The following is a 25,716-nucleotide window of genomic DNA, read 5'->3' on the forward strand; positions in this document are numbered from 1 at the left end:
GTAACCAGGAAGGAGAACCCAGATGATGAAGCATGTCACTTCGGTTAGTGATGGGTATCTGTCCTTTTGAAACGATTTTCCTTTCCAGTAACATTCTTTTTGCCTGCTTTGAAAGATTTTGACATGATAGGATTACAGCACAAAAGGTTCTGTGTAGATTTTCAGACCCATGGATAGTTGTTTTGTTCCACAAGTTATCTTAGGGGAGTATATCCATGCGTGGTCTTAAAACTTTCTCTTAGACCCTCAATCTACTGTTTGGTTTATTTTGTAGCTGTTTCACACACATATCACACTGACTGATATCCTGGTGTGAATCTCTGTCACTCCCATGGCCTGTATTGTAGGGTTATTACATTTAGAGTTGCTTTTGCTGTGACAGACTGCTTTTAGGAGGAGTGGGCACTTTAAAATGAAGCAGACCCCACATAAACTTCAAATATTTAGACTCTAAATCACTTTTGTTGTCTGGAAATGGACTATAAGAAAGGGAGCATGAGACCACAGAAATTGTCTACTGTCAAGCAGCCAGTCAGGCTATGCTAGAAGAAGCTCTGCAAGATTTTTCTGATGTGACCAAGACTGGGGGCTAAGGTATGCTAGTCTCCCAGCTGGGTAAAGGGACATCCCCCAGGGAATTCCAAACCATATACCCTGGGGCCTGCAACACCAGCACCTGCTTGCTTGCCTAGATAGTTCTCCCTGTGAAAGAGGTGAGCATTGGAGGGAGCAAAGTCTAGTCGGGAATCCTGGTGAGTGATCTCCTTAGTGAGGTATGAGGAGACAGATGCTGCACCGATCAGGCCACTTCCCATGTGCAGAGAAAGTCAGCGACCCTCATCTGCCAGAGGAGGGCTGTCAAGAAGTGACTGATGATTGTTGCTGCACTGAATGGGTCATCTCCAGGTGCAGGGATAGTTGGTGCCTCCGCATGCCTAGTGGCGCTGCCTTGAAGTGTACTAATGTGCTGAACGGTCCGTAGCCCTTGTGTGGTGTTAAGTTGGCCACCCCATATGACAGGTGGGGCCACCATGAAGAGAATTGCTGTGCCGACCGAGTTGGAGTCCATGAGTAGTGGAAGGAGAGTGACCTCATATGCCAGAATTGGAACCAAGCAAGAATTGTGACATGGTCGAAGATCATCATCGGAAGTGACTGGCTCCTATAGCTTTCCTAGTGAGCCTGAGCCAAGACTGAAGACCAGCGCCAGGATCATCGCACCCACCAATTACCCATGATAAGAGCCTAAGAACTTACCAAACTTGGAGGAGCATTAAGAACCCCTCTCCTCCGGCCTCTGCCACCGCAGGCGATTCAAAAGGGGGTGGTGATGGACAGAGTATCTGAATTAAGCAGAACACTCCTACCCAGTCAAAAGATCAGGGCTTGATCCATCACCGCTAAAAAACGGTGATGGATCAAGCCCTGATCTGTTGACTGGGTAGGAGTGTTCTGATTAACTCAGATACTCTGTCCATCACCACCCCCTTTTTGTAAATTATTTTGGCCACCATGAGTGTGGTAGGGTATGCTCAGACATGAGTCCCTTGCTCATTGCACCATCAGGATTCAAGCAAGCCGGGCCGAAGACGGCTGTAATGCCAGAAACCGGTCCCCGGAAGCTTGTTTCCTTTCCAGTGAAGAATTGGCTTGGTAGTTTGGTCTGCCCTGTTCCCATGATGCACTGGGCCAGGGACAGACTAATTTGCATATAGCCAGGTTCTGAACTGGGATGGTGCAGTGAGCAAAAAAACGGTGATGGATCAAGCCCTGATCTGTTGACTGGGTAGGAGTGTTCTGATTAACTCAGATACTCTGTCCATCACCACCCCCTTTTTGTAAATTATTTTGGCCACCATGAGTGTGGAAGGGTATGCTCAGACATGAGTCCCTTGCTCATTGCACCATCAGGATTCAAGCAAGCCGGGCCGAAGACGGCTGTAATGCCAGAAACCGGTCCCCGGAAGCTTGTTTCCTTTCCAGTGAAGAATTGGCTTGGTAGTTTGGTCTGCCCTGTTCCCATGATGCACTGGGCCAGGGACAGACTAATTTGCATATAGCCAGGTTCTGAACTGGGATGGTGCAGTGAGCTAAAAAACGGCGATGGATCAAGCCCTGATCTGTTGACTGGGTAGGAGTGTTCTGATTAACTCAGATACTCTGTCCATCACCACCCCCTTTTTGTAAATTATTTTGGCCACCATGAGTGTGGAAGGGTATGCTCAGACATGAGTCCCTTGCTCATTGCACCATCAGGATTCAAGCAAGCCGGGCCGAAGACGGCTGTAATGCCAGAAACTGGTCCCCGGAAGCTTGTTTCCTTTCCAGTGAAGAATTGGCTTGGTAGTTTGGTCTGCCCTGTTCCCATGATGCACTGGGCCAGGGACAGACTAATTTGCATATAACCAGGTTCTGAACTGGGATGGTGCAGTGAGCTAAAAAACGGTGATGGATCAAGCCCTGATCTGTTGACTGGGTAGGAGTGTTCTGATTAACTCAGATACTCTGTCCATCACCACCCCCTTTTTGTAAATTATTTTCTGCCACCGCTGGAGCACATGTGATGAACTCAAGGACAGCCAATTGTATCCTTTCCATGTACCGACCGTGTTAAAGGTTTACCAAGACAGCTGCTGCTGCTTCAGTGCCCATATACGGGGTGCACTCAGAGACTTTGGTGGCTCCAATCATGCTGGAATGGGTAAGATTAATTTTGGGCCTGTTGGACACAGAGGAACAGAGGACCTGCCTATAAAACACTAGAGTCCTGACCTCAGGGACTGTGTGCATCATTTGTGAATGTTGTATTTTACTTTGTTGTCATAGACACATGTTTCTTTTATCACAAAAGCAAGCATTTGACTATACAATAATTTTCCAATGCTACTACATTATTTTGAATTGATAGCCTGTGTATATCCGCCTGAGAAGCCTTGAAGTTCCCAATAAAGTGCAACACCTGAGAGTTAAGTGCTGCACAGCTGCTCGGGATCCATAGTAGGTGTGGCCATGGGACATCCGAAGTAAAAGCCCTCAGCCCCCACAATTTGGCCCAGTGACCTTTACTTGACGTGTGGCACTCTGAAGGGGTTCTGACACTAACACTATGCCCTGCTTTGTGTTGCTTTGAATCAAGTGAGGTTCCATCAATGGTGCATGGATGTTCCCATGCAACCTCCAATGGCTTGTGAAGCAAATGCCTGCCAACAATCATTTGTTTGCATTGTCAGCATTCCATCCATCATTTGTTTGCTGTAACATTTTTTGTCCTAAGTGGGATGGGTATGCCCAGATGTAGGTCCCTTGCACTGTGCCACTGGATTCAAGCTAGCCTGGCTGATGAAGGGTGACAAACAATGAAACCGGTCCCAGGATGCTTGTTTCTGGTCCAGGGAGGAACTAGCCTGGCAGTTCGGTCTGGACTGTTCCCATGGGGCACAGGGTCAAGACTGATTTGCAAATGGCAGGGTCCAAAGTAACTAGGGTGGTGTAGTGGGCACAAGAACAATGGATTTAACCCGGATCTTTTGACTAGGGGAGAATGTTTGCATTGTCAGCCATCCTTCCATCATTTGTTTGCTGTAACACTTTTTGCCTTATGTGGGATTGGTATGCCCAGACATGGGTCCGTTGCTCACTGTGCCACTGGATTCAAGCTAGCCTGGCTGATGAAGGGTGACATACCCTAAAACCGGTCCCAGGATGCTTGATTCCCATCCAGGGAGGCCCTGGCCTGGCAGTTCAGTCTGGACTGTTCCCATGGGGCACAGGGTCAAGACTGATTTGCATATGGGTGGGACCAAACTGGGGTGGCGTGATGGGCAAAAGAACAATCGATTTAACCCAGATGTTTTGACTGGGGGAGAATGTTTGCATTGTCAGCATTCCGTCCATCATTTTTTTGCTGTAACACTTTTTGCCCTAAGTGGTATGGGGATGCGCAGACGTGGGTCCCTTGCTCACTGTGCCACTGGATTCAAGCTAGCCTGGCTGAAAAAAGGGTAACATACCCTGAACCTGGACCCAGGATGCTTGTTTCTGGTCCAGGGAGGACCTGGCCTGGCAGTACGGTCTGGACTGTTCCCCTGGGGCACAGATTCAATACTGATTTGCATATGGCTGGGTCCAAATTGGGGTGGTGTAGTGGGCAAATTAACAATGGATTTAATCCAGATCTTTTGACGGGGGGAGAATGTTTGCATTGTCAGCAGTCCATCCATCATTTGTTTGCTGTAACACTTTTTGCCCTAAGTGACATGGGTATGCCCAGACGTGGGTCCCTTTCTCATTGTGCAACTGGATTCAAGCTAGCCTGGCTGATGAAGGGAAACGTACCCTGAAACTGGTCCCAGGATGCTGGTTTCGGGTCCAGGGAGGACCTCGCCTGGCAGTTCGGTCTGGACTGTTCACATGGGGCACAGGGTCAAGACTGATTTGCATATGGCTGGGTCCAAACTGGGGTGGTGTAGTGGGCAAAAGAACAATGGATTGAACCCAGATCTTTTGACTGAGGGAGAATGTTTGCATGTCAGCATTATGTCCATCATTTGTTTGCTGTAACACTTTTTGCTTTAAGTGGGATGGGTACACCCAGACATGGGTCCCTTGTAAGCATGGGCGGATTTTGCGGATCCACGATTCACGAATTTGCGTATTCACGGATCGTGGATCCGCAAAATCCGCGGATTTTGCGGATCGGCGGATTTGGGGGCGGGGCTTCCATGCCAGGACCATCGTGCCAGATTGAACCCTGCCCTTCATATTTATTCAAGAAGACGCCACCGTTTTGTGCCATACCTCTACTCAACTGGAGTACTTTCTACTGGATAATCAGTAAGTGCTACCTCGTTGGATAAATGTATAGTGCTTTTACTACACTACAGCTACCTAAAGTGCCCGAGAGTTGTCAACAGCGACCAGGTGTGTGTTACTATGCAATCGCGCCGAAGGGCGCAGGGGTCCCTTGAGTGACCTATCATACTGGGTAAATGGCGGGAAGACGGTGCACACCTCGAGTGTGTGGGCGGGGCCAAACGGACGGGGCTTCCATGCGAGTGCACATGCCTCTTGTGTGTATAAAAGGTCAGAGACAGATCAGAGCAACAGATGTAGAGACAGAAGCTCCTGGTCACAGAACAGCACGGGGATTGCGCTCGTGAAGGTCAAAGATGCAAAGGCCTGTATCCAGCGTCACAGCTGATTTTCGACGGTATATTTGGGAAGAAGGCACACCTGCCCAGCCTCCACAACGCTCAGGATTGTTTTTGGGCTGATGAATGAGTCACTGAATTAAAGCTTCAACTAGGGCACATGCTGTATTGATATCTGTAAGTGCTTCCTGTTGAGGTGTAATTTTTGTGCCAGGACCGTCGTGCCAGAATGAACCCTGCCCTTCATATTTATTCAAGAAGACACCACCGTTTTGTGCCTGTTGTAACTAATTTACGATGGCGCCGGCAAGCTGCCAGCGCCATCCTAAAATAGTTACTAAATTAGCTTCAACAGGAAGCTCTAATTGGTAACATAAAGCAGGCGCTCGAGCCCCTGCTTTATCTTATCTATTAGAGCTTCCTGCTGAAGCTAATTAAGTAACTTTAGGATGGCGCTGGCAGCTTGCCGGCGCCATCGTAAATTAGTTACAGACCAGCAAGGCGTGAACTTTTGACCGAGGAATCCGCCGCTCGCGAATTGCGGATTTTCGGTAAATTCGCGAGAGTTCGCGGATCGCGGATTTACCGAAAATCCGCAAAATCCGCGATCGGAGCGGATTTTTCGCTCATGCTTAGTCCCTTGCTCACATTGCCACTGGATTCAAGCTAGCTTGGCTGATGAAGGGTGACATACCCTGAAACCAGTCCCAGGATGCTTTGTTCTGGTCCAGGGAGGAACTGGCCTGGTAGTTCAGTCTGGACTGTTCCCATGGGGCACAGGGTCAAGACTGATTTGCATATAGCTGGGTCCAAACTGGGGTGGTGTAGTGGGCAAACGAACAATAGATTTAACCCAGATCTTTTGACTGGGGGAGAATGTTTGCATTGTCAGCATTCCGTCCATCATTTGTTTACTGTAACACTTTTTGCCTTAAGTTGGATGAGTATGCCCAGACATGGGTCCCCTGCTCACTGTGCCACTGGATTCAAGCTAGCCTGGCTGTTGAAGGGTGACATACCCTAAAACCAGTCCCAGGATGCTTGTTTCCGGTCCAGGGAGGACCTGGCCTGGCAGTTCGGTCTGGCCTGTTCCCATGGGGCACAGGGTCAAGACTGATTTGCATATGGCTGGGTCCAAACTGGGGTGGTGTAGTGGGCAAAAGAACAATGGATTTAACCCAGATATTTTGACTGTGAGAGAATGTTTGCATTGTCAGCAGTCCATCCATCATTTGTTTGCTGTAACACTTTTTGCCCTAAGTGACATGGGTATGCCCAGACGTGGGTCCCTTGCTCACTGTGCCACTGGATTCAAGCTAGCCTGGCTGATGAAGGGTGACATACCCTGATACCAGTCCCAGGATGCTTGTTTCGGGTCCAGGGAGGACCTGGCCTGGCAGTTTGGTCTGGACTGTTCCCATGGGGCACTGGGTCAAGACTGATTTGCATATGGCTGGGTTCAAACTGGGGTGGTGTAGAGGGCAAAAGAACAATGGATTGAACCCAGATCTTTTGACTGGGGGAGAATGTTTGCATTGTCATCATTCTGTCCATCATTTGTTTGCTGCAACACTTTTTGCCCTAAGTGGGATATGTATGCTCAGACGAGGGTCCCTTGCTCACTGTGCCACTGGATTCAAGCTAGCCTGGCTGATGAAGGGTGACATACCCTGAAACCGGTCGTCCCAGGATGCTTGTTTCCCATCCAGGGAGGACATGGCCTGGCAGTTCGGTCTGGACTGTTCCCATGGGGCACACGGTCAAGACTGATTTGCATATGGCTGTGTCCAAACTGTGGTGGTGTAGTGGGCAAAAGAACAGTGGATTTAACCCAAATCTTTTGACTGGAGGAGAATGTTTGCATTGTCAGCATTCTGTCTATCATTTGTTTGCTGTAACACTACAATCATTTGTTGGCAGGAACTTGTGCCAATATGTTTTGCCTCCTTGTGGCAGACACAGTAATTTCTTCAAATTGTTCCTACTTTACATGCATGCTACATTGTACAGTACACATAAAAGCAAGAAAAGTGTTCTAGGTTTTGCACTGGAAGGCTCCCCTTCAAGCACAAAAACTGTTCCTTAGAGAATGCACACAATCTTGTACTATAACTTAAGTGTATGTGCATTAGTGTATGGCAGCATAAAGTGCACCAGCACAGGGAGAGAAAAAAAGTGTACCCTAGCTTTTACCTATGGTGCTGTTCTGCTCTCTCCCTTTCATGCAATGCAGTACAGCAAGTGCTGCATGAACTTTTCGTATTAACATGGGACAACTGTTTTCCTGCTGTGGCATTGAACACTTAATTCAATTTAGTGCAATGCATTATAATTTTAGAGGATTACATTCACAACAATGACAGGTCTAGAACTAAACCCGTATGAAAGGCCTCACAACAGGGGATTGGAAGAAGCTCAAAGAATAAATAAATGTCCATCCTCTCAACAAACAGAAATCCCAGAGCCCACCAAACAGCATGATTCAGATTGGCGTCAGATCCCACTGGCATATAGTACGAGCATTGCTCAGGAGTGCAGTGGAGCTGCATCTCAATTTGCGTGCCACTCATAAAGATGGCAGGCAGTCTAACCTCTGTATAAAGCATAGATTGGTGCATTTAGACAACATAAACTAAGGGATTGGTGTCCAGATTAATTCCAGACACTCCCCAAGGATATGTTAGTCTGTAGACCAGCTAGCTCACAGTGCCACTATGAGCCCCTCTTACCAAGGAGTGAATAGTTCTGGTAACTACCAAACATGACAACCCTGATACCTCAGGGATCATGGAAACAGTACAGTACTTTTTTGCACATGCTCATTTGGTCTCAGAGAGATACACAGAATAAATGATGGGGAAGTTTTCAATAAGTATTTATTGAACCAGCGTCATTCTAATATAAAATACGTGTGCTGCAACAACCATGAGAGAGAAACAGAGATATATGGTTATAAGCGCCACTAGAGTAAAGAAAATGTAGAATTCCACCATAGTGCTAAAACAATTAATATATGCAGTCATATGAATATATGACAGTAATAATCTGTGCTCCTATGATGCCAACCCTAACTAGATGTACCTAAGTGTACCAAGCATTTAGGTAGGTGCAAAGCCAAGAATCCCCTTAGGCTAACGCCAACCCCATTACCTGATGCAGGAGAGTGAAGGATTCCGTTTTGTTCTCAAGAAGGATATCCCGTGAGGGATGTCATACTTCTTCATGCTGGAGTATCTGCTTGTAGGAACCTCAGCGTCTTGCGTTGGCATGTCAGCATGGAAGTCTTTTTTCTCCTCTGACTTGCGAAGATGTAGTGCTTATATACCCAAAAGGTACCCTCAGGGGTTTTACCTTGAAGTGTACTATGGGCATGTTGGACAAGAATGACAATAGAGGTGACCATTATACAGTTATTATGCAGAAGATGGTAATCCTGCTTTGAAACTGAGAATCGGCATGCATAATACATGAGGCTAGTTTTCTGAAAAAATCACGACAGTCATGTAGCACCTATCTATGTAAAACGTCAGCTTTAGACCCATTATGTAGAACAATGGTAAGACAGATGTAGGTAAAAGGTTGTGTAACTACCTAAGCCTATATTGGGGTACATTGGGGTTCATAACAAGCCACTTGTCCAATATTGGTAGTTCTAAGAGGGAGTGAATACTTAGGGGAACAAAGATCAGTGAAGGGATCTAAAATAGTGCACCTCTATTGCATTGCATTAACTGCCAATGCACTGCAAAGGAAGCACTCTTTCAGGAACATAAACTAACACCTAAAAGCCAATGTCTAATAATGAAAACAAATACTCCTCAGCCTGACCCAAAATTTGAATGACTCATTATTGAAGCAATGGATGAAGACAGCTGTCTCAAACAAACCAATGGCAAAGAGGACTGACAAAAAGAGTTTTGTTTTGTGATGTTGAAATGAGCGCAGGTTAACTGCTAAAGCTGCTTGCAGCTACATTTAAAGGAAGATATCTTTATGCAACCCTCTTTAACTCACTGTTACCCAGTCGCTGTTGGTTTCTGGGTCTAACTTACGAATAAGCAAATTTATCAAAGCTCTGCACTCCAAGACCAAGGAATCTGATTTCTATAAGTTTTGACCTGAAACTAACATTTTTTTTATAAGCTACTATGGCCAAGTTCTTGTGCAAAAGTGTATGCTTGATTCAAAGTAGTTTCAGTGAGTGTGCTCCTCAAGGTCTGTGGATACATTAAAGTACGCTAAAGTACTAAAACATGCATAATTTTCATATATATATATCTATATATATATATTACCTACTGGCGGTCGCCAGTAGGTATATATAGTTAGGATTTTTTCTCTATGGGATTTTTGAAAATTCTATGTCTAATAACTTTGGCGTTTGTGGACGGAATTGGCTGAATCAGGAACATTTTGTTTCTGAGCAGCCACTGAGATTTTGGGGGGGTCGTCAAAGGGGGGCCGAGAAAAAAAGGGGGGTGCCAAAACGCGTTTTTCCCATGTTAATTTCCATAGGGCGGTTGGCCTCACTTTTAGCTCGAACGGCTGAATGGATTTGCACGAAACTTGGCAAAATTGTAGGGACTGGTAGCCCGATGTGCCTTTGCTAGGTCTCAATATATGTGCTCCAGTGGATTTTGAGAAATTAACGTTCAAAAAAACATATATATCTGTAAGCTCGCTCCGGGCAGCGCCCCGGTTCGCGTACCTGACGCGTAACGGAACTTCGCGAAGCGAAGCTGATTGGCTCTCCGGTGTCTGTCAACATTCTAAACAGTCCGGAGCGGCCGCCATCTTGTCTCTCGGTATGATCGAGAGACAAGAGGAGGCCAAAACAAAGGGGGAAATGACCATAAGGGGGCATAGTAGATCCTCCCTGACCCCCTAGGTTTGATGTGGAGGCTTTAAAAGGGCCCCGCGGGGCCCTGCGTGGGGAGCGCCTGGTACGCGCACCGGGAAGCGGTCCGGGGAGCGTACTATAAGGAAAAAAGAATGATAGACTATGATATTTTGAAATATTGTATGTTTATTGATTGTTCTTTTTTATTTTTTTTTATTTTTTATTGAAGTAGCAGTATTAATGATTATTAAATATAAATGTATTTTTGGAATTGTGAACAGTATACTATAAGTATGAATTTACATTATAATCAATTTGGTACTAGTTTATGAATTACATATAAAAATGATTAAAGACTCAAACAATTTTTTAATATTAAATATAATTTTATTTTTCGGATTGTTTTTCAAAATTTAATAGAACGTCTAACATTTGACTGTCCGATATGTCCTCTTGTTGAGTGAACATAACTTCCCACATTTGACCGTCATCATAATGAAGTAAACAATCCACAGATTCTACACATTGTAGAAGTTCATGGTCTCGTGATTCATCCATGAATTCCAAGTCAATGGGTTCAATTATTTCCTCATTGTTCATGTCTAGGACAATTTCAAAGGAAACGTTCTGTTCTCCTTGCATTTTTGTGCTGAAATTTGAATAAAAAATAAATATATCAGTAGAGATAGGGCACTGTTGAGTTTAAGTTCAGACAGGTACTTTTGAGGCATGAAGTAGTACTATTAAAAAGTGCCTGTGAAAAAGCCTATGTAAATTCATAATTATACCACAGAAACCTAAATCAATCCATAATAATAATAAACAAGCCTTTCTCAATGTCTAACTGTTACAGAGGGATAGTATATAACTATCTGAAAATGTTTTCAAATTTATAAAATAACATCTTACCTTTTAAAAACAAGTTTAAGTTGTGAGTGAAAATGATCTTGCAATGTAGTTCAGGAAGTAGTAGTCAAAATGGCTGTGTTTTTCTCTCTTTTTTTATATATATTCAGGTACATAACCAATCAAATGTCAGGTAAAAAAAGTAGAAAATGAAAGTAACATTTTAATTGGTTGTCAATTCTAACACTTCAGATGTGTTTTGTGAAGTAATTTACCTCAGGGTATTTAGAGAGGTCTACAGGCTAAATGGCTAAATGGAATTCCAACCAAATTTGTGAAAATGGTAGGGATTGGTATGTAGTATGAGTTAATCTATATTTGGTACATTGTCTCCAGGGTTTCTTCTGTAAATTACTTTCCCACCTTTTTTAATGGAGCGCTTCCCGGTGCGCGCCCCGGTACGCGAACCGGCAGCGTTACGGGAGTCCACCATTTTGTGTTTCGGTAGAATTGAGATACAAGATGGAGGGCAAATAATGTTCAGAATGGTTAGAAGGGGGCACGGTAGACGTATCTTGACCCCCTAGGTTTTCTGAGGGTGGCTGAGGAGGCCCATATGTGCGAAAAAAAACCATTTTTTTTAAAAATTTCGCACGGTTAGCGTCCGGTGCGCGTACCGGGTAGCGCTCCGGGGAGCGTACTTTGGTGAAAATTAGGGAAAAAAGTTAGAGTAAAATAATAATTGTGAGTGATCAGATGTAGGGTAGCTCTGAAAAGAGGTTTTGGGTCCTGTGGCTGATGTAGGTACCTACAAGTAGGTACCAATGCACAGTCTTAAATTGAGGATGAAAATTCTGTTCCCCTCATCTGAGAAGTGAACTCAATCTCCTCTGTAGATATCTTGCATGTAGTAACGCAAGTTATTGTTGTAGATGGAGCCCATTCCATGGTCTCTCATGTAAGCTGAAACAGACTTATTTACATGCTTCCTCGATTTCTCAATTTGTGGACAAAATTGGTTTGACCACCTCCATTTCTGTCTTTGGCATATATTTGAATATACCAAGGCAGTTTGAGGAAAAAGTGCCATCAATTGCTCAAAGGTGTCCTTTAAAAGCATTTCCAGACCTACCCCAGTCAAAGTGCCCAAGTCATTACCTCCACAGTGCACAATTAACAGGTCAGGTTTTGGCAAATGCAAAAAGGTTTTCACCAATGGTATCAATTGGTGACATTTTAATCCTCTGTGGGCAATCCACTTGATTTCCACAATTTGTAAATTGAGGTTAGGTAAATTTCTGTTATCAGCAAACCTTTGAGCCCAGTGGATATAACTATGTCCAACAATCCAGACAGAAAACATGGTAAGAGGAGGTTCTGCTGCAGTCAGATGAAGTGTGGCAATGAAATGGGAATTGAAAAAATAAGAGTTTAAAATGAAAAAAACTGTGGAGTTTCTGTGTTAATGAAGCAGTAGCAGTGATTGGTGGATTTTGATTGCTGAAAACAGAAAGTTAGGGTGCATGGATGAGTTCTTTGAAAGATGTAATTTGAATGGTCAAAAAAAATCATTTTATGAAAGATTGCACTGGATATGCAGGTGTACTGAGAGTTCAGAGTTCAATTGAAACATTGTTGTGTGAACTTGCAAACATGAGAGGTCTTTCAGGAGGTGGTTGCTATGCAAAAAAGGCAGAAAGGGCAGAGGGGGGAAGGGTGTTGATTTGAAAAAAGTGAGGGAAGAGTTTTGATTGGGTGACATGAGAGATATGTGTGATGAATTACAGCTTTTCTGTGCTTTTTATAGCTGCAGACTCTGGAGTGCATACCTTTTGCTCTGCTAAAGACAATTTGGTGTGTTTCTGAGACTGTTTTGAAACTCATAAAGTATTTCCTAAGGTGAGAAAAGATTCATTTAATTTAGATAGAGAATAGTATGGTTTAGGGAGAAAATTATGAAGAAAGTTGTGTATTTAAAATGTTGCTTTGTGTCAAGTGTTTTACAAATAGATTTTGTTTCTTTGTGTTACATAGCCATGTTAAAAGTGACGCAAAAAAAGTGCAAGGGTCTTACAAAAATGCTTTCATGTGTCTTAGGGTATTTTAACTCACTTCCCCATGAATGTATGAATATAATTGCTTTACAAGATGTGTTTAAAAACGTTTTTGAAATCAATTAGGTTTCTTGATATGTACTGCTAGAGTTTCATAGGTTGCTTGGGGCATATTTTCAAGGCTTTTGAGTTCCTTTGATGTAATTTTTCCCATTTTAATTTAAGACCTTTCCCCGTGGTGCAAGGTCCTTGTAAATATGCCCCCATCTGTGCTTGGCAAATTTAGATTTTAATTCTTTGACTAACATAGCCATGTTAAAAGTGACCCAAAAATGTTGCAAGGGCCTTAAAAAAAACGCTTTCATGTGTCTTAGGCCATTTTAAGTCATTTCCCCTTGAATGTAGGTATATAATTGATTTAGATGATGTGTTTAAAAACGATTTTTGAAAACAATTAGGTTTCTTGATATGTACTGCTAGAGCTTCATAGGTTGCTTGGGGCATATTTATAAGGCCTTTGAGTCTCTCTGATGTTATTTTTCCCTTTTAATTTAAGACCTTTCCCTGTGGTGCAAGGTCCTTGTAAATACGCCCCCATCTGTGCTTGGCAAATTTAGATCTTGATTATTTGACTTACATAGCCATGTTAAAAGTGATCCAAAAATGGAGCAAGGGCTTAAAAAAAACGCTTTCATGTGTCTTAGGGCATTTTAAGTCACTTCCCGATGAATGTAGGTATATAATTGATTTAGATGATGTGTTTTAAAACGTTTTTTGACATCAATTAGGTTTCTGGATATGTAGTGCTAGAGTTTCATAGGTTGCTTGGGGCATATTTATAAGGCATTTGAGTCTCTCTGATGTTATTTTTCCCATTTTAATTTAAGACCTTTCCCCGTGGTGCAAGTTCCTTGTAAATATGCCGCCATCTGTGCTTGGCAAATTTAGATTTTAATTCTTTGACTAACATAGCCATGTTAAAAGCGACCCAAAAATGGTGCAAGGGCCTTACAAAAACGCTTTCATGTGTCTTAGGCCATTTTAAGTCATTTCCCCTTGAATGTAGGTATATAATTGATTTAGATGATGTGTTTAAATACGATTTTTGAAATCAATTAGGTTTCTTGATATGTAGTGCTAGAGTTTCATAGGTTGCTTGGGGTATATTTAAAAGGCATTTGAGTCCCTTTGATGTTATTTTTCCCATTTTAATTAAAGACATTTCCCCGTGGTGGAAGGTCCTTGTAAATACACCCCCATGTGTGCTTGGCAAATTTAGATTTTGATTATTTGACTTATATAGCCATGTTCCATACAGTTCTCACCTTCTGCGTAGTCTTTCATATGCTAGACTCCATCTGCACTATGAGATACCTAAGCAAAGGAAACACAGGTGATGTGATTGTGAAATGAGGAAAAGAATCTCCACATTTTTCAATTACATCACCTGTGTTTCCTAAGTTTATGAATGACATTGTGCAGATGAGGTTTAGGCCTGTCCACGGACACAGAAGAGGTCTGGCCTTTGTTCAAGAGTGAAGTGGACATTACTTACTTCATTGGTAGGCCTTCACATGTATTATCTCCTCTGTACTCTTCAACAAGCGTAAATTTCATCTGCAACCCTGAGTAGGCCTCACCTTAAACAAACCTCTGGATAGGCCACACCTTATCGTCATCCTGAATCAATCATTTAAAATGTTAGGGACAGATTTATGATAGATGTATGCCTCTTTTGCGTCACTGTGCGTCACTTTTGTGACGCAGCGGCGGTGCAAAAGATTTGCTATGTGGCGACATATTTACAACTTGATGCATCTAGGCAGATGTGTCATGTTGTAAAGTTCCGTGCCACATGAAACCGATGCAGCAGTGATGCAAAAGATGCACCATGTTGTAAGACAGGCCTCACTTCATCTCCAACAAGATAAGAAGCTGAATCTTCTGTAAATGTCAAAATTGTTGTATACACTGCTGAACTTCTGTGTACTCTTTGATATGCTAGACTCCATCTGCACTATGAGATACCTAAGCAAAGGAAACACAGGTGATGTGATTGTGAAATGAGGAAAAGAAACTCCACATTTTTCAATTACATCACTTGTGTTTCCTAGGTTTACGAATGACATTGTGCAGATGAGGTTTAGGCCTGTCCACGGACACAGAAGAGGTCTGGCCTTTGTTCAAGAGTGAAGAGGACATGACTTACTTCATTGGTAGGCCTTCACGTGTATTATCTCCTCTGTACTCTTCAACAAGCGTAAATTTCATCTGCAACCCTGAGTAGGCCTCACCTTAAACAAACCTCTGGATAGGCCACACCTTATCGTCATCCTGAATCAATCATTTAAAATGTTAGCGACAGATTTATGATAGGTGTATGCCTCTTTTGTGTCACTGTGTGTCACTTTTGTGACGCAGCGGCGGTGCAAAAGATTTGCTATGTGGCGACATATTTACAACTTGATGCATCTAGGCAGATGTGTCATGCTGTAAAGTCCCGTGCCACATGAAACCGATGCAGCAGTGATGCAAAAGATGCACCATGTTGCAAGACAGGCCTCACTTCATCTCCAACAAGATAAGAAGCTGAATCTTCTGTAAATGTCAAAATTGTTGTATACACTGCTGAACTTCTGTGTACTCTTTGATATGCTAGACTCCATCTGCACTATGAGATACCTAAGCAAAGGAAACACAGGTGATGTGATTGTGAAATGAGGAAAAGAAACTCCACATTTTTCAATTACATCACCTGTGTTTCCTAAGTTTACGAATGACATTGTGCAGATGAGCTTTGGGCCTGTCCACGGACACAGAAGAGGTCTGGCCTTTGTTCAAGAGTGAAGTGGACATGACTTACTTCATTGGTAGGCCTTCACATGTATTATCTCCTCTGTACTCTTCAACAAGCGTAAATTTCATCTGCAACCCTGAGTAGGGCTCACCTTAAACAAACCTCTGGATAGGCCACACCTTATCGTCATCCTGAATCAATCATTTAAAATGTTAGGGACAGATTTATGATAGATGTATGCCTCTTTTGCGTCACTGTGAGTCACTTTTGTGACGCAGCGGCGGTGCAAAAGATTTGCTATGTGGTGACATATTTACAACTTGATGCATCTAGGCAGATGTGTCATGCTGTAAAGTCCCGTGCCACATGAAACCGATGCAGCAGTGATGCAAAAGATGCACCATGTTGCAAGACAGGCCTCACTTCATCTCCAACAAGATAAGAAGCTGAATCTTCTGTAAATGTCAAAATTGTTGTATACACTGCTGAACTTCTGTGTACTCTTTCATATGCTAGACTCCATGTGCACTATGAGATACCTAACCAAATGAAACACAGGTGATGTGATTGTGAAATGAGGAAAAGAAACTCCACATTTTTCAATTACATCACCTGTGTTTTCTAACTTTACGAATGACATTGTGCAGATGAGCTTTAGGCCTGTCCACGGACACAGAAGAGGTTTGGCCTTTGTTCAAGAGTGAAGTGGACATGACTTACTTCATTGGTAGGCCTTCACATGTATTATCTCCTCTGTACTCTTCAACAAGCGTAAATTTCATCTGCCACCCTGAGTAGGGCTCACCTTAAACAAACCTCTGGATAGGCCACACCTTATCGTCATCCTGAATTAATCATTTAAAATGTTAGGGACAGATTTATGATAGGTGTATGCCTCTTTTGCGTCACTGTGCGTCACTTTTGTGACGCAGCGGCGGTGCAAAAGATTTGCTATGTGGTGACATATTTACAACTTGATGCATCTAGGCAGATGTGTCATGCTGTAAAGTCCTGTGCCACATGAAACCGATGCAGCAGTGATGCAAAAGATGCACCATGTTGCAAGACAGGCCTCACTTCATCTCCAACAAGATAAGAAGCTGAATCTTCTGTAAATGTCAAAATTGTTGTATACACTGCTGAACTTCTGTGTACTCTTTCATATGCTACACTCCATCTACACTATGAGATACCTAACCAAAGGAAACACAAGTGATGTGATTGTGAAATGAGGAAAAGAAACTCCACATTTTTCAATTACATCACCTGTGTTTTCTAACTTTACGAATGACATTGTGCAGATGAGCTTTAGGCCTGTCCACGGACACAGAAGAGGTCTGGCCTTTGTTCAAGAGTGAAGTGGACATGACTCACTTCATTGGTAGGCCTGGACATGCATTATCTCCTCTGTATTCTTCAACAAACCTAAATTTCATCTGCAACCCTGAGTAGGCCTCACCTCAAACAAACCTCTGGATAGGCCACACCTTATCGTCATCCTGAATCAATCATTTAAAATGTTAGGGACAGATTTATGATAGGTGTGTGCCTCTTTCCCGCTGCTGTGCGTCACTTTTGTGATGCAACGGCGGTGCAAAAGATTTGCTATGTTGTGACATATTTACAACTTGATGCATCTAGGCAGATGTGTCATGCTGTAAAGTCCTGTGCCACATGAAACCTGCGTCAGATTTCATATAGGTGTTTTGTTGCAGGGTATGCATTTATTTGCATGAAAGCCCTGTAAAACTAACACAGTGAAATTTAGAAGATTTCACTGAGTCAGCTTTATAGCATTGCTGAATCAAATCCTTACACCTGTTTGAAACAGGCATAAGGAGTGATGCAACATGCAATGTGAGGCTTCCTCCTGTGCATTGCAGTAGACATGTCGCGCTTACGACGTGATTCCTGCAATGTGCTGCTTTTGCAGCACAGATGCGTGACGCATCTGTGCTGTTTTTGCTCAATGGTGCTCCACATTGTAAATGCGGCACACCATGGGTGGCAGAGCAGCGGTGCACATTAACTGGTGCATCCGTGGGGATGCGCCAGTTAACATCAATCTGCCCCTTTACATTTAAGTATGAGCAGGGGACACAGAGTCAGTGAGGCTTATCCAAGGTTAAGAAGAGATGAGTCCTGTTCACTGAAAACTTGGACATAGGCCTCACCTCCTCAGCATCGCTGGACATGGCTAAATAATAGCTGCAAAATGTTACTCTTGTTAAACAATTTCACTATTATAATCTCTGAGATTTGTCTCTTACTCTGCAACATCTCATTGTTGTTCTCTTTCTTTAAAGATAACGACAACATCAACCATGAGTGATAATGAGCAATCAGTTGATTTCGACCTTATCATTGAACTTGTAATTGAAACGTCAGTGGAAGTAGATCCCTCTTCAACGTCTACATGAGCCCCCTCGCGGCCATCGTACGCAAACACAACCTCAGCATAATCTCCTACGCCGACGACACCCAGCTGATCCTCTCCCTGACCAACGACCCCGCCGCCGCCAGAGCCAACCTACACGAAGGGATGAAAGAGGTAGCCGAGTGGATGACGACCAGCCGCCTGAAACTGAACTCGGACAAGACGGAGGTCCTCATCCTGGGCTCCTCACCCTCCGCCTGGGACGACTCCTGGTGGCCTCCCGCCCTGGGCACCGCACCCAAACCGACAGACCATGCACGCAACCTGGGCTTCATCCTGGACCCCTCCCTCTCCATGACCAGGCAAGTCAACAACGTCTCCTCGGCGTGCTTCAACATCCTACGCATGCTACGGAAGATCTTCTGGTGGATCCCCACCGAGACCAGGAAGACCGTCACCCAGGCCCTCGTCACCAGCCGACTGGACTACGGCAACGCCCTCTACGCCGGTACCACCGCCAAGCTCCAGAAGAGACTCCAGCGGATCCAGAACGCCTCAGCCAGACTCATCCTCGACATCCCGCGAACCAGCCACATCTCCGGACATCTGAGAGACCTTCACTGGCTCCCCGTCAACAAAAGAATCACCTTCCGCCTCCTCACCCACGCACACAAAGCCCTACACGACCAAGGCCCGAGCTACCTCAACAGCCGAGTCAACTTCTACGCTCCCAAACGCCACCTCCGATCAGCCAACCACGCCCTCGCCGCCGTCCCCCGCATCCGAAGAGCGACTACAGGAGGAAGGTCCTTCTCCTACCTGGCCGCCAAGACCTGGAACTCCCTCCCGACCGACCTGCGCCTGACCCAAGACCACCTCTCCTTCAGGAAGAAGCTGAAGACCTGGCTGTTCGAGCAGTAGCGGCACCCCCCCCCCCCAGCGCCTTGAGACCCTACGGGTATGTAGCGCGCTTTATAAGTGTCATTGATTGATTGATTGATTGGATGATTTAAATCCTGAGGATGATGAAGAACATGATGAGGATGCCGATTTGTCAGAATTGTATGACATAGGGTGGGAAGCTGACCTGCTTGAGCCTATGGAACTATAAACATTTATTTTTAAAATGTACTTGAAATGAAAAGTAAAAATGTAAACCGTTTCATTTAAAATTAAACAAAACTTCAAAAACAGGTTATGTGTAGTGTCTTTAATGAAATAGTAAAATATGCTCATAAAATTAGATCAGATTCACATATAAAACATAACAGGTAAAATGTAGAAGCATTCCATTTCTTTGCTACTATTTGTGATTTCTAAATTTGCCAATGCACTAAAAATTATTCTATGTAAAAATACCAAGTAGTGTGTTAAATTTTTGATGACTGTTATTGATTTACTGTTTGCTAATAGTGGTTAATAACATTTTTTATTATATTTTACCACAGATTCAACTGCAGATCATTTCAAAAATAAAGAATGCCTTCGAAGGACAGAAGGCGAAAGGCTACCAAACATCAAAGACAGCAGCTCCAAAAATTATTGCAGCAGACCTCTACAATAAAAACTTGTCAAGTCACCAAGAAAGGTCCGGGTAAGATAAATAAATCATTCATAAGAAATATTTGTAGAAAAAAAAGTAGTACTACAGAAAATGTTTTAGTCCAGAAAAAGAGAAGCAATTTAAACGGAAAGGGAAGGCCAATCAAAAATGTTACTGCTAGAGCAGGAGATAACTCTGTGCATGGTAGTAGAAGGAAAAATCAGTTTAGGGACATTCGTAGACGAATGTTCCGCAACAGGATAATTGGCAATTTGTTAAAAAATATTAAGAAAGGTCAGCAGAAAGTGTTTTTTTATAAGAGAAAAAAAAATTGAGAAAGTTATTGATCAGGCATTTGAAATTAAGCGAACGTTATTTATTTTGATAATCAATAGAATTAGGAAGCTAAACAAGGCAATTTATGATTTCAAAAGAAATAGTAGATGGAAGAGAACAGTTAATCGTAGTAATTTTTGTGAAGTTTTTTCAGGAGAATGGATGCATAGTTCAAGTTGTGAGGCATTTTTTAATGAGGAGAGTTATTTCCAGGATAATGATTTGGTGCATGCAGTTGACATCAGTGGTCGAGATTATGAGGTGAAAGATGGTTGTCCAGTTGAAAAAGAAAAACTTGTGACAACAGAGGCAGAAGAGGTGTTAGGTAATGAGGTTTTAGGAAGACGTCCTAAGGGACCTGTGTACACCTGGAAGTGTAGTAGTATTTGCAGTGTGCGACAGGATTCCATCAATTTGCTTTGTGATTTTGTACGGACATTTAATAAGAAAAGTTTGAAGCAGAAAATGAAGTTGTTGCAAGAATTAGATCCTTGCAGAGTGAGAGAAGTGACAGGTTTGCATGGTCATTCACTGGCTTGTCTTTCCAGGAGAGTATGCCAGAGTGTTTTTCATCATTTCAGGATGCTAGCAGTGCATCATAATAAAGTGAGGAAATTAGTTAGAATGTTGTATTATGCTAAGAGTCCACCAGTTATGCTTAAACAATTATGCACTGCTCTTTTGCATGGTTCTGAAATAGATGTGAAGAATATTTGTGAAGAAATTGAGTTTTGTTAATTTGGAAGTAAAGAGGAGAAAGTTGAAATTGACCCAGAAGAAGACGGTAATGTGGAAGATAGTGTACAGGTTTCCAGTACAGATAATTTTCAGAAGGAAATTGCCACGTTTCAGGTGAAATCAAGTGAGAGGCCTAATTTCACTTGTGTGTGTTGTCAACGCACTTATTATAAGAATCAGACTAAGTTAGTGGATTTATATGCAAAAAGTGAAAGGGAAAATAATAGTGAATGGAAGGATTTTGCAACATACTTGATGGTAGAAAATTGTTTTGATTTGGGATTGGATCAACGTGTGTGTACTTATTGTTGTAACAAATTAAATCAAAACCAGATGCCTGCTAGAGCGGTTCATAATAATCTGGAATTGGTTGAGATTCCTTCTGAATTGAAGGATTTAAATACATATGAATCTATTTTGATTCAAAGTATCCATCCCTTTCAGGCTATTGTAAGAATGGAGCCAAAGACAGGGAAATTGCCTCCATCAGATTTACAGAGAGGATTAAAGGGAAGAGTTGTTTATTTGCCTCTAGATTTGAAGAAAAACTTTAATACAATTGGAGTAGAAAAAGTGGAAGAGGAACCTCTGGTTATCTTAGTTAATGGGGTTCCGACAAAGAGTAAGAAAATATGGCAAGATTTAGTGGATGTTAGGAAAGTCAAAAAGGCAACATTGTATTTGAAAAAAAACAATAAGTACTATAAGAATGTATATGTTGCAGAAGAGGAAGTAAGTGAAGAAGAGGATAGCGATTTGTGTGCTGGTCAAATTGAGAAAGTAGAACCCTCTAAAAGTGAAGAAATATATGAACATTATAGTGTTCATCCTTTGCATTCCAAGGAAGTCATGGGGAATGCTATTGAGTTGTTTCAAATGAAACAAGCCAAAGGGAGTCCCATTAGTGTTTGGGAGGAAAGTTTGGAAGCTCGGTGTTTCCCACAGCTATTTCCAACAGGTCAAGGAGGAAGATATGATGAGCGACCTCATCAAATTCCTGCTTCTGAATACCGGACTTTACGATTGTATGCAGAAGATCCTAGGTTTCGACAATGCATTCCCTATTTGTTTCATCTCCTGTTTGAAAGCGATCTGTCTGGACTGTCATATGCAGTGAACCACATCTTGAAAAGTGGTATACAGATGCAAAACATCTCGGCAAGTGACTTTATGGATAAAGTCAATGTGCAAGACAGTATTTTGGATTCTCACCTGATTAATCTCATGGCGTGTCAGCGTGGTACTAATGAGTACTGGTACCGTCGTCATGGTGATTTAAAATGTATGCTGAGGAACTTAGGAACTCCCACATGGTTCCTCACTCTCAGCTGTGCCGAGTATGGCTGGAAGACTTACTTGAATTTCTACGAGAGGCAAATGGAAACATTGAAAATATCGAATTCAAGACACCCGGAGAACTGTGCTCTTTGGATCCAGTGAATGTATGCAGGTACTTCAATCATAGATTTGAAGCTATGATGTCTTTCATCATGAACAAGAGAAATCCACCTCTTGGAGAGGTATTGGATTTCTTCTGGAGAAAGGAGTACCAAGCAAGAGGTGCTCCTCATATACATATGCTGCTGTGGATCAAGGATGCACCTAAATTTTGAACAGATCCAGAAGACTTAGGGGCGATTAGGATGGCGGACGGACTTGCGTCCGTCCGCCATCCCAGAGGTGGAGGGACCGTCCGCATGGGCTGCGGCGGTCCCTCCGTGCAAATTAGGATGTGACGCCACCCTGGCGGTCACATCCTGGATATTTAACATTGCGGCGGGTGCTGCTTCAAGCAGCACCCGCCGCAATGTTAAAAGTGCATGTTTTACATTTACATGCACAAAGCGGCAGGCACCGCACGGTGCCTGCCGCTTTGTGCATGTAAATACTGGGGGGTACCATAGGTACCCCCCATGTGCACCCCCCACCCACCTACACCCTGGGGGCCCGCAACGGGCCCCCAAAATCAAAAGTACACATGCTTTTCCACGGCTGAAAAAACGCCGCGGAAAAGCATGTTTACTAATGCATCCTAATTTGGCTGGCGGTGTCTGATAGACACTGCCAGCCAAATGAGAGCTTTTCCGCCGCGGTTGTAATCCGACCGCGGCGGAAAAGCAGCGGACAGAAACCAAGACCCACCAGCCATCGTAATGCGGCGGTGGGTCTTTGGTGACTCCGCAGAGGATTTTCCGCCTCCTCCGGGCCGGCGGTGGCTTCCGCCGGCCCGGAGGAGGCGGAAAATCCTCCATCCTAATCGGCCCCTAAGTGACGAGTTTCATAGAACAGTATTCTACATGTGCTGTTCCAAACGCAAAGGAGGACAAAAGCCTAAGAGAACAAGTTCTACGCTTCCAAAGCCATCGTTGCGGAAAGTACTGTCGTCGTAAATTCAGAAACAAGGACAAGTTCTACACCAAATGTCGTTTCGCCTTTCCACGACCGGTGATTTCTAAAGGAAGAATGAACAGTTTGATGTCTTCGCTGCGACATAATGTGATGAAGAAATCACCTAAAAACACATACAATTTGAAAAGGAACGAAGAGTCCAAGTATATCAACGACTACAACCCAGTGATTTTGTCCATGTGGAATGCTAACATGGATATACAGTTCGTGGCTGATAACTGTATGGCTGTGGCTCGGTATGTGACATCTTACATCACCAAAAAAGAAAAGACAGAATTGAAGGATATGTGAGAGGACATTTCCCATGAAAAGAGCCTCAGTAAGAAGTTGTACAGTTTCAGTCTGAAGATGTTGTCATATCGAGAAATCGGAGCTTACGAATGTTCTGACCGGTTGTCTTCAGCAAGTCTCTATGCCAAATCCAGGAGTATCGTTTGGGCGAGTCTTGGTCTTGCTGCAACGCGTATTCGAGTTCTGAAACCTGTGCGGGAAATTGAGTATTTGGCGGAAAAGGAGCCAAACAGTACTGATATTTTGAAGACCAACATGTTGGATACATATTATCCAAATAGAAGCAGACACCTCGAGAATGTTTGTCTGTATGAGGTTCTACAAAATTACATATTCAAGAGGAACATCAAAGAAGATATTGATAAAGGAGTGTATGCTGTAATTGGAAGTGAGGGATTTCTCGTCAAGCAAAGAAAATGCCACTTGGTAAACCATCGAAAATTGAGTGGCGAATCTCCTGAAAAAAAAGAGTTTTTCTATTTAGCACTTTTGCAACTTTTCAAGCCTTGGTGTGCAGAAGAGGAACTGCTTGGAGATTTCCTCTGTTACGAAGACTCTTTCAATGCCGCCAAGGAGACCATAGAATGTCCTGTTTTTCTCAAATATCTAGAAATGTTGAATGCGGAAATTGAGCAGGAAGCAACGATTGCAGCCGAGATTGCTAGAGACAGTTCTCAGGACAGTCAGAGTTCTGTTTCATTGAGTCAGGATCCACTAGGAGGACCAGTTATCGAAAATGAAGCTGCCACTGCCATGATTGAAGTGGAAAGAGCCATGGCACATGCTCAGGAGGATGCGGTTAACTTAGAAGACTTGGAAAGACAACTTAACGTTGAGCAGAGGAAAATATATGACGAAGTTACCAACCAAATTGATCATGGATTAAGTCATGAGAAGAAGGAGTGCTCATGTACGTCGTTGAAACCTGTCCGACTGTACGTGAGTGGAGAAGCGGGAACTGGAAAAAGTTTCCTCATTAAAGCAATTTCATGTTATTTGCAGAAAAGGACTGAGTCATCGCTGTCTTGTGTTGTCACCGCTCCAACTGGACTGGCAGCTCATAACATTAAAGGTATTACTTTGCATCGTCTACTGATGCTGCCAGTGGAGCATGATAACAAATTACAATACCACAAGTTATCTGGAGATGCTTGTTGTGAAGTTTCAAGAGTCTTGAAGAAAATGAAACTTCTTATCATTGACGAAGTAAGCATGGTTTCCAATGTCATGCTTGCCTTTGTGCATTTGAGAATGCAAGAAGTTCTCAAAACAGAGCATGATGTGTTATTTGGTGGCAAACACATCATTGTTTTCGGTGATCTTCTGCAGCTGACACCAGTGAAAGGACAACCTGTGTTCAAAATGCTCACGCATGAAGATACCAGGAAGTGCCTAGGGAGCATTGGCAACGTTAATATATGGTTAAACTTCAATTATGCTGAACTGCATGAAAATTTGCGTCAGGCGAAGGATGAAGATTACAAGAATATTCTACAAGATGTTAGAATCGGAAAAGTGACCGAGCATGGGAAAGAAGCTTTACATGCACGATTACTGTCAAATTTGTATCCAGAACAAGACGTTGTGCCTGAGAATATTTTTCAGAAAATTACTGAGAAGAAATCTGGAATATGTTTGATGCCAACTCTTGCAGAATGTGCCATCTTCAACAACAAAATGTTGTATTTAGAAAACCAAGACATTGTGAAACTGGAAGCTATTGACAGAGTAGAGCATATGGGATCAACAATTATTTTGTCTGAGAATTTGAAATCAAAATTGGATTCATTAGAAAAGAGTATATCTAAAACTGCGGGTTTTGAAAAGACTCTGAATGTGTGCTTAAATTGCCGTATAATTTTAAGAAGGAATTTACATGTTGAAAGAGGTCTGGTAAATGGATCAATGGGTAATGTTGTTGATTTTGTGAAATACAGAAATAGGGATGAAATTGAATTTTTAAAAATTAAATTTGATGGCATTGAGGAAGTACAGCTAATTGGTCATTGCTCTGCTAGGTTTTTGCTTGTGAAAGACTTATATGTTCGCCAAGCAGTTTCCTGTTTGCTTGGCATATGCAGTGACAATCCATAAATCGCAAGGTTTGAGTGTAGACAGTGCATTGGTGAATATTGGCAGTTCTGTGTTCAAGGAGGGTATGGCATATGTGGCATTGTCACGAGTCAGAACTTTATCGGGATTGTACTGGATTGAGTGTGATGTCACAAACATTTGTGCGGATCTAGACTGTGTTAAGGAATACAATAGGTTAAGAAGAGAGTATGCGCCACATTTGCCTCAATATCCTTTGTTTGAGAAACGTGTGGTAGGCCGG

This window comes from Lissotriton helveticus, chromosome 6, assembly GCF_964261635.1.
Source record: "Lissotriton helveticus chromosome 6, aLisHel1.1, whole genome shotgun sequence".
In the NCBI taxonomy this organism is placed as follows: Eukaryota; Metazoa; Chordata; class Amphibia; order Caudata; family Salamandridae; genus Lissotriton; species Lissotriton helveticus.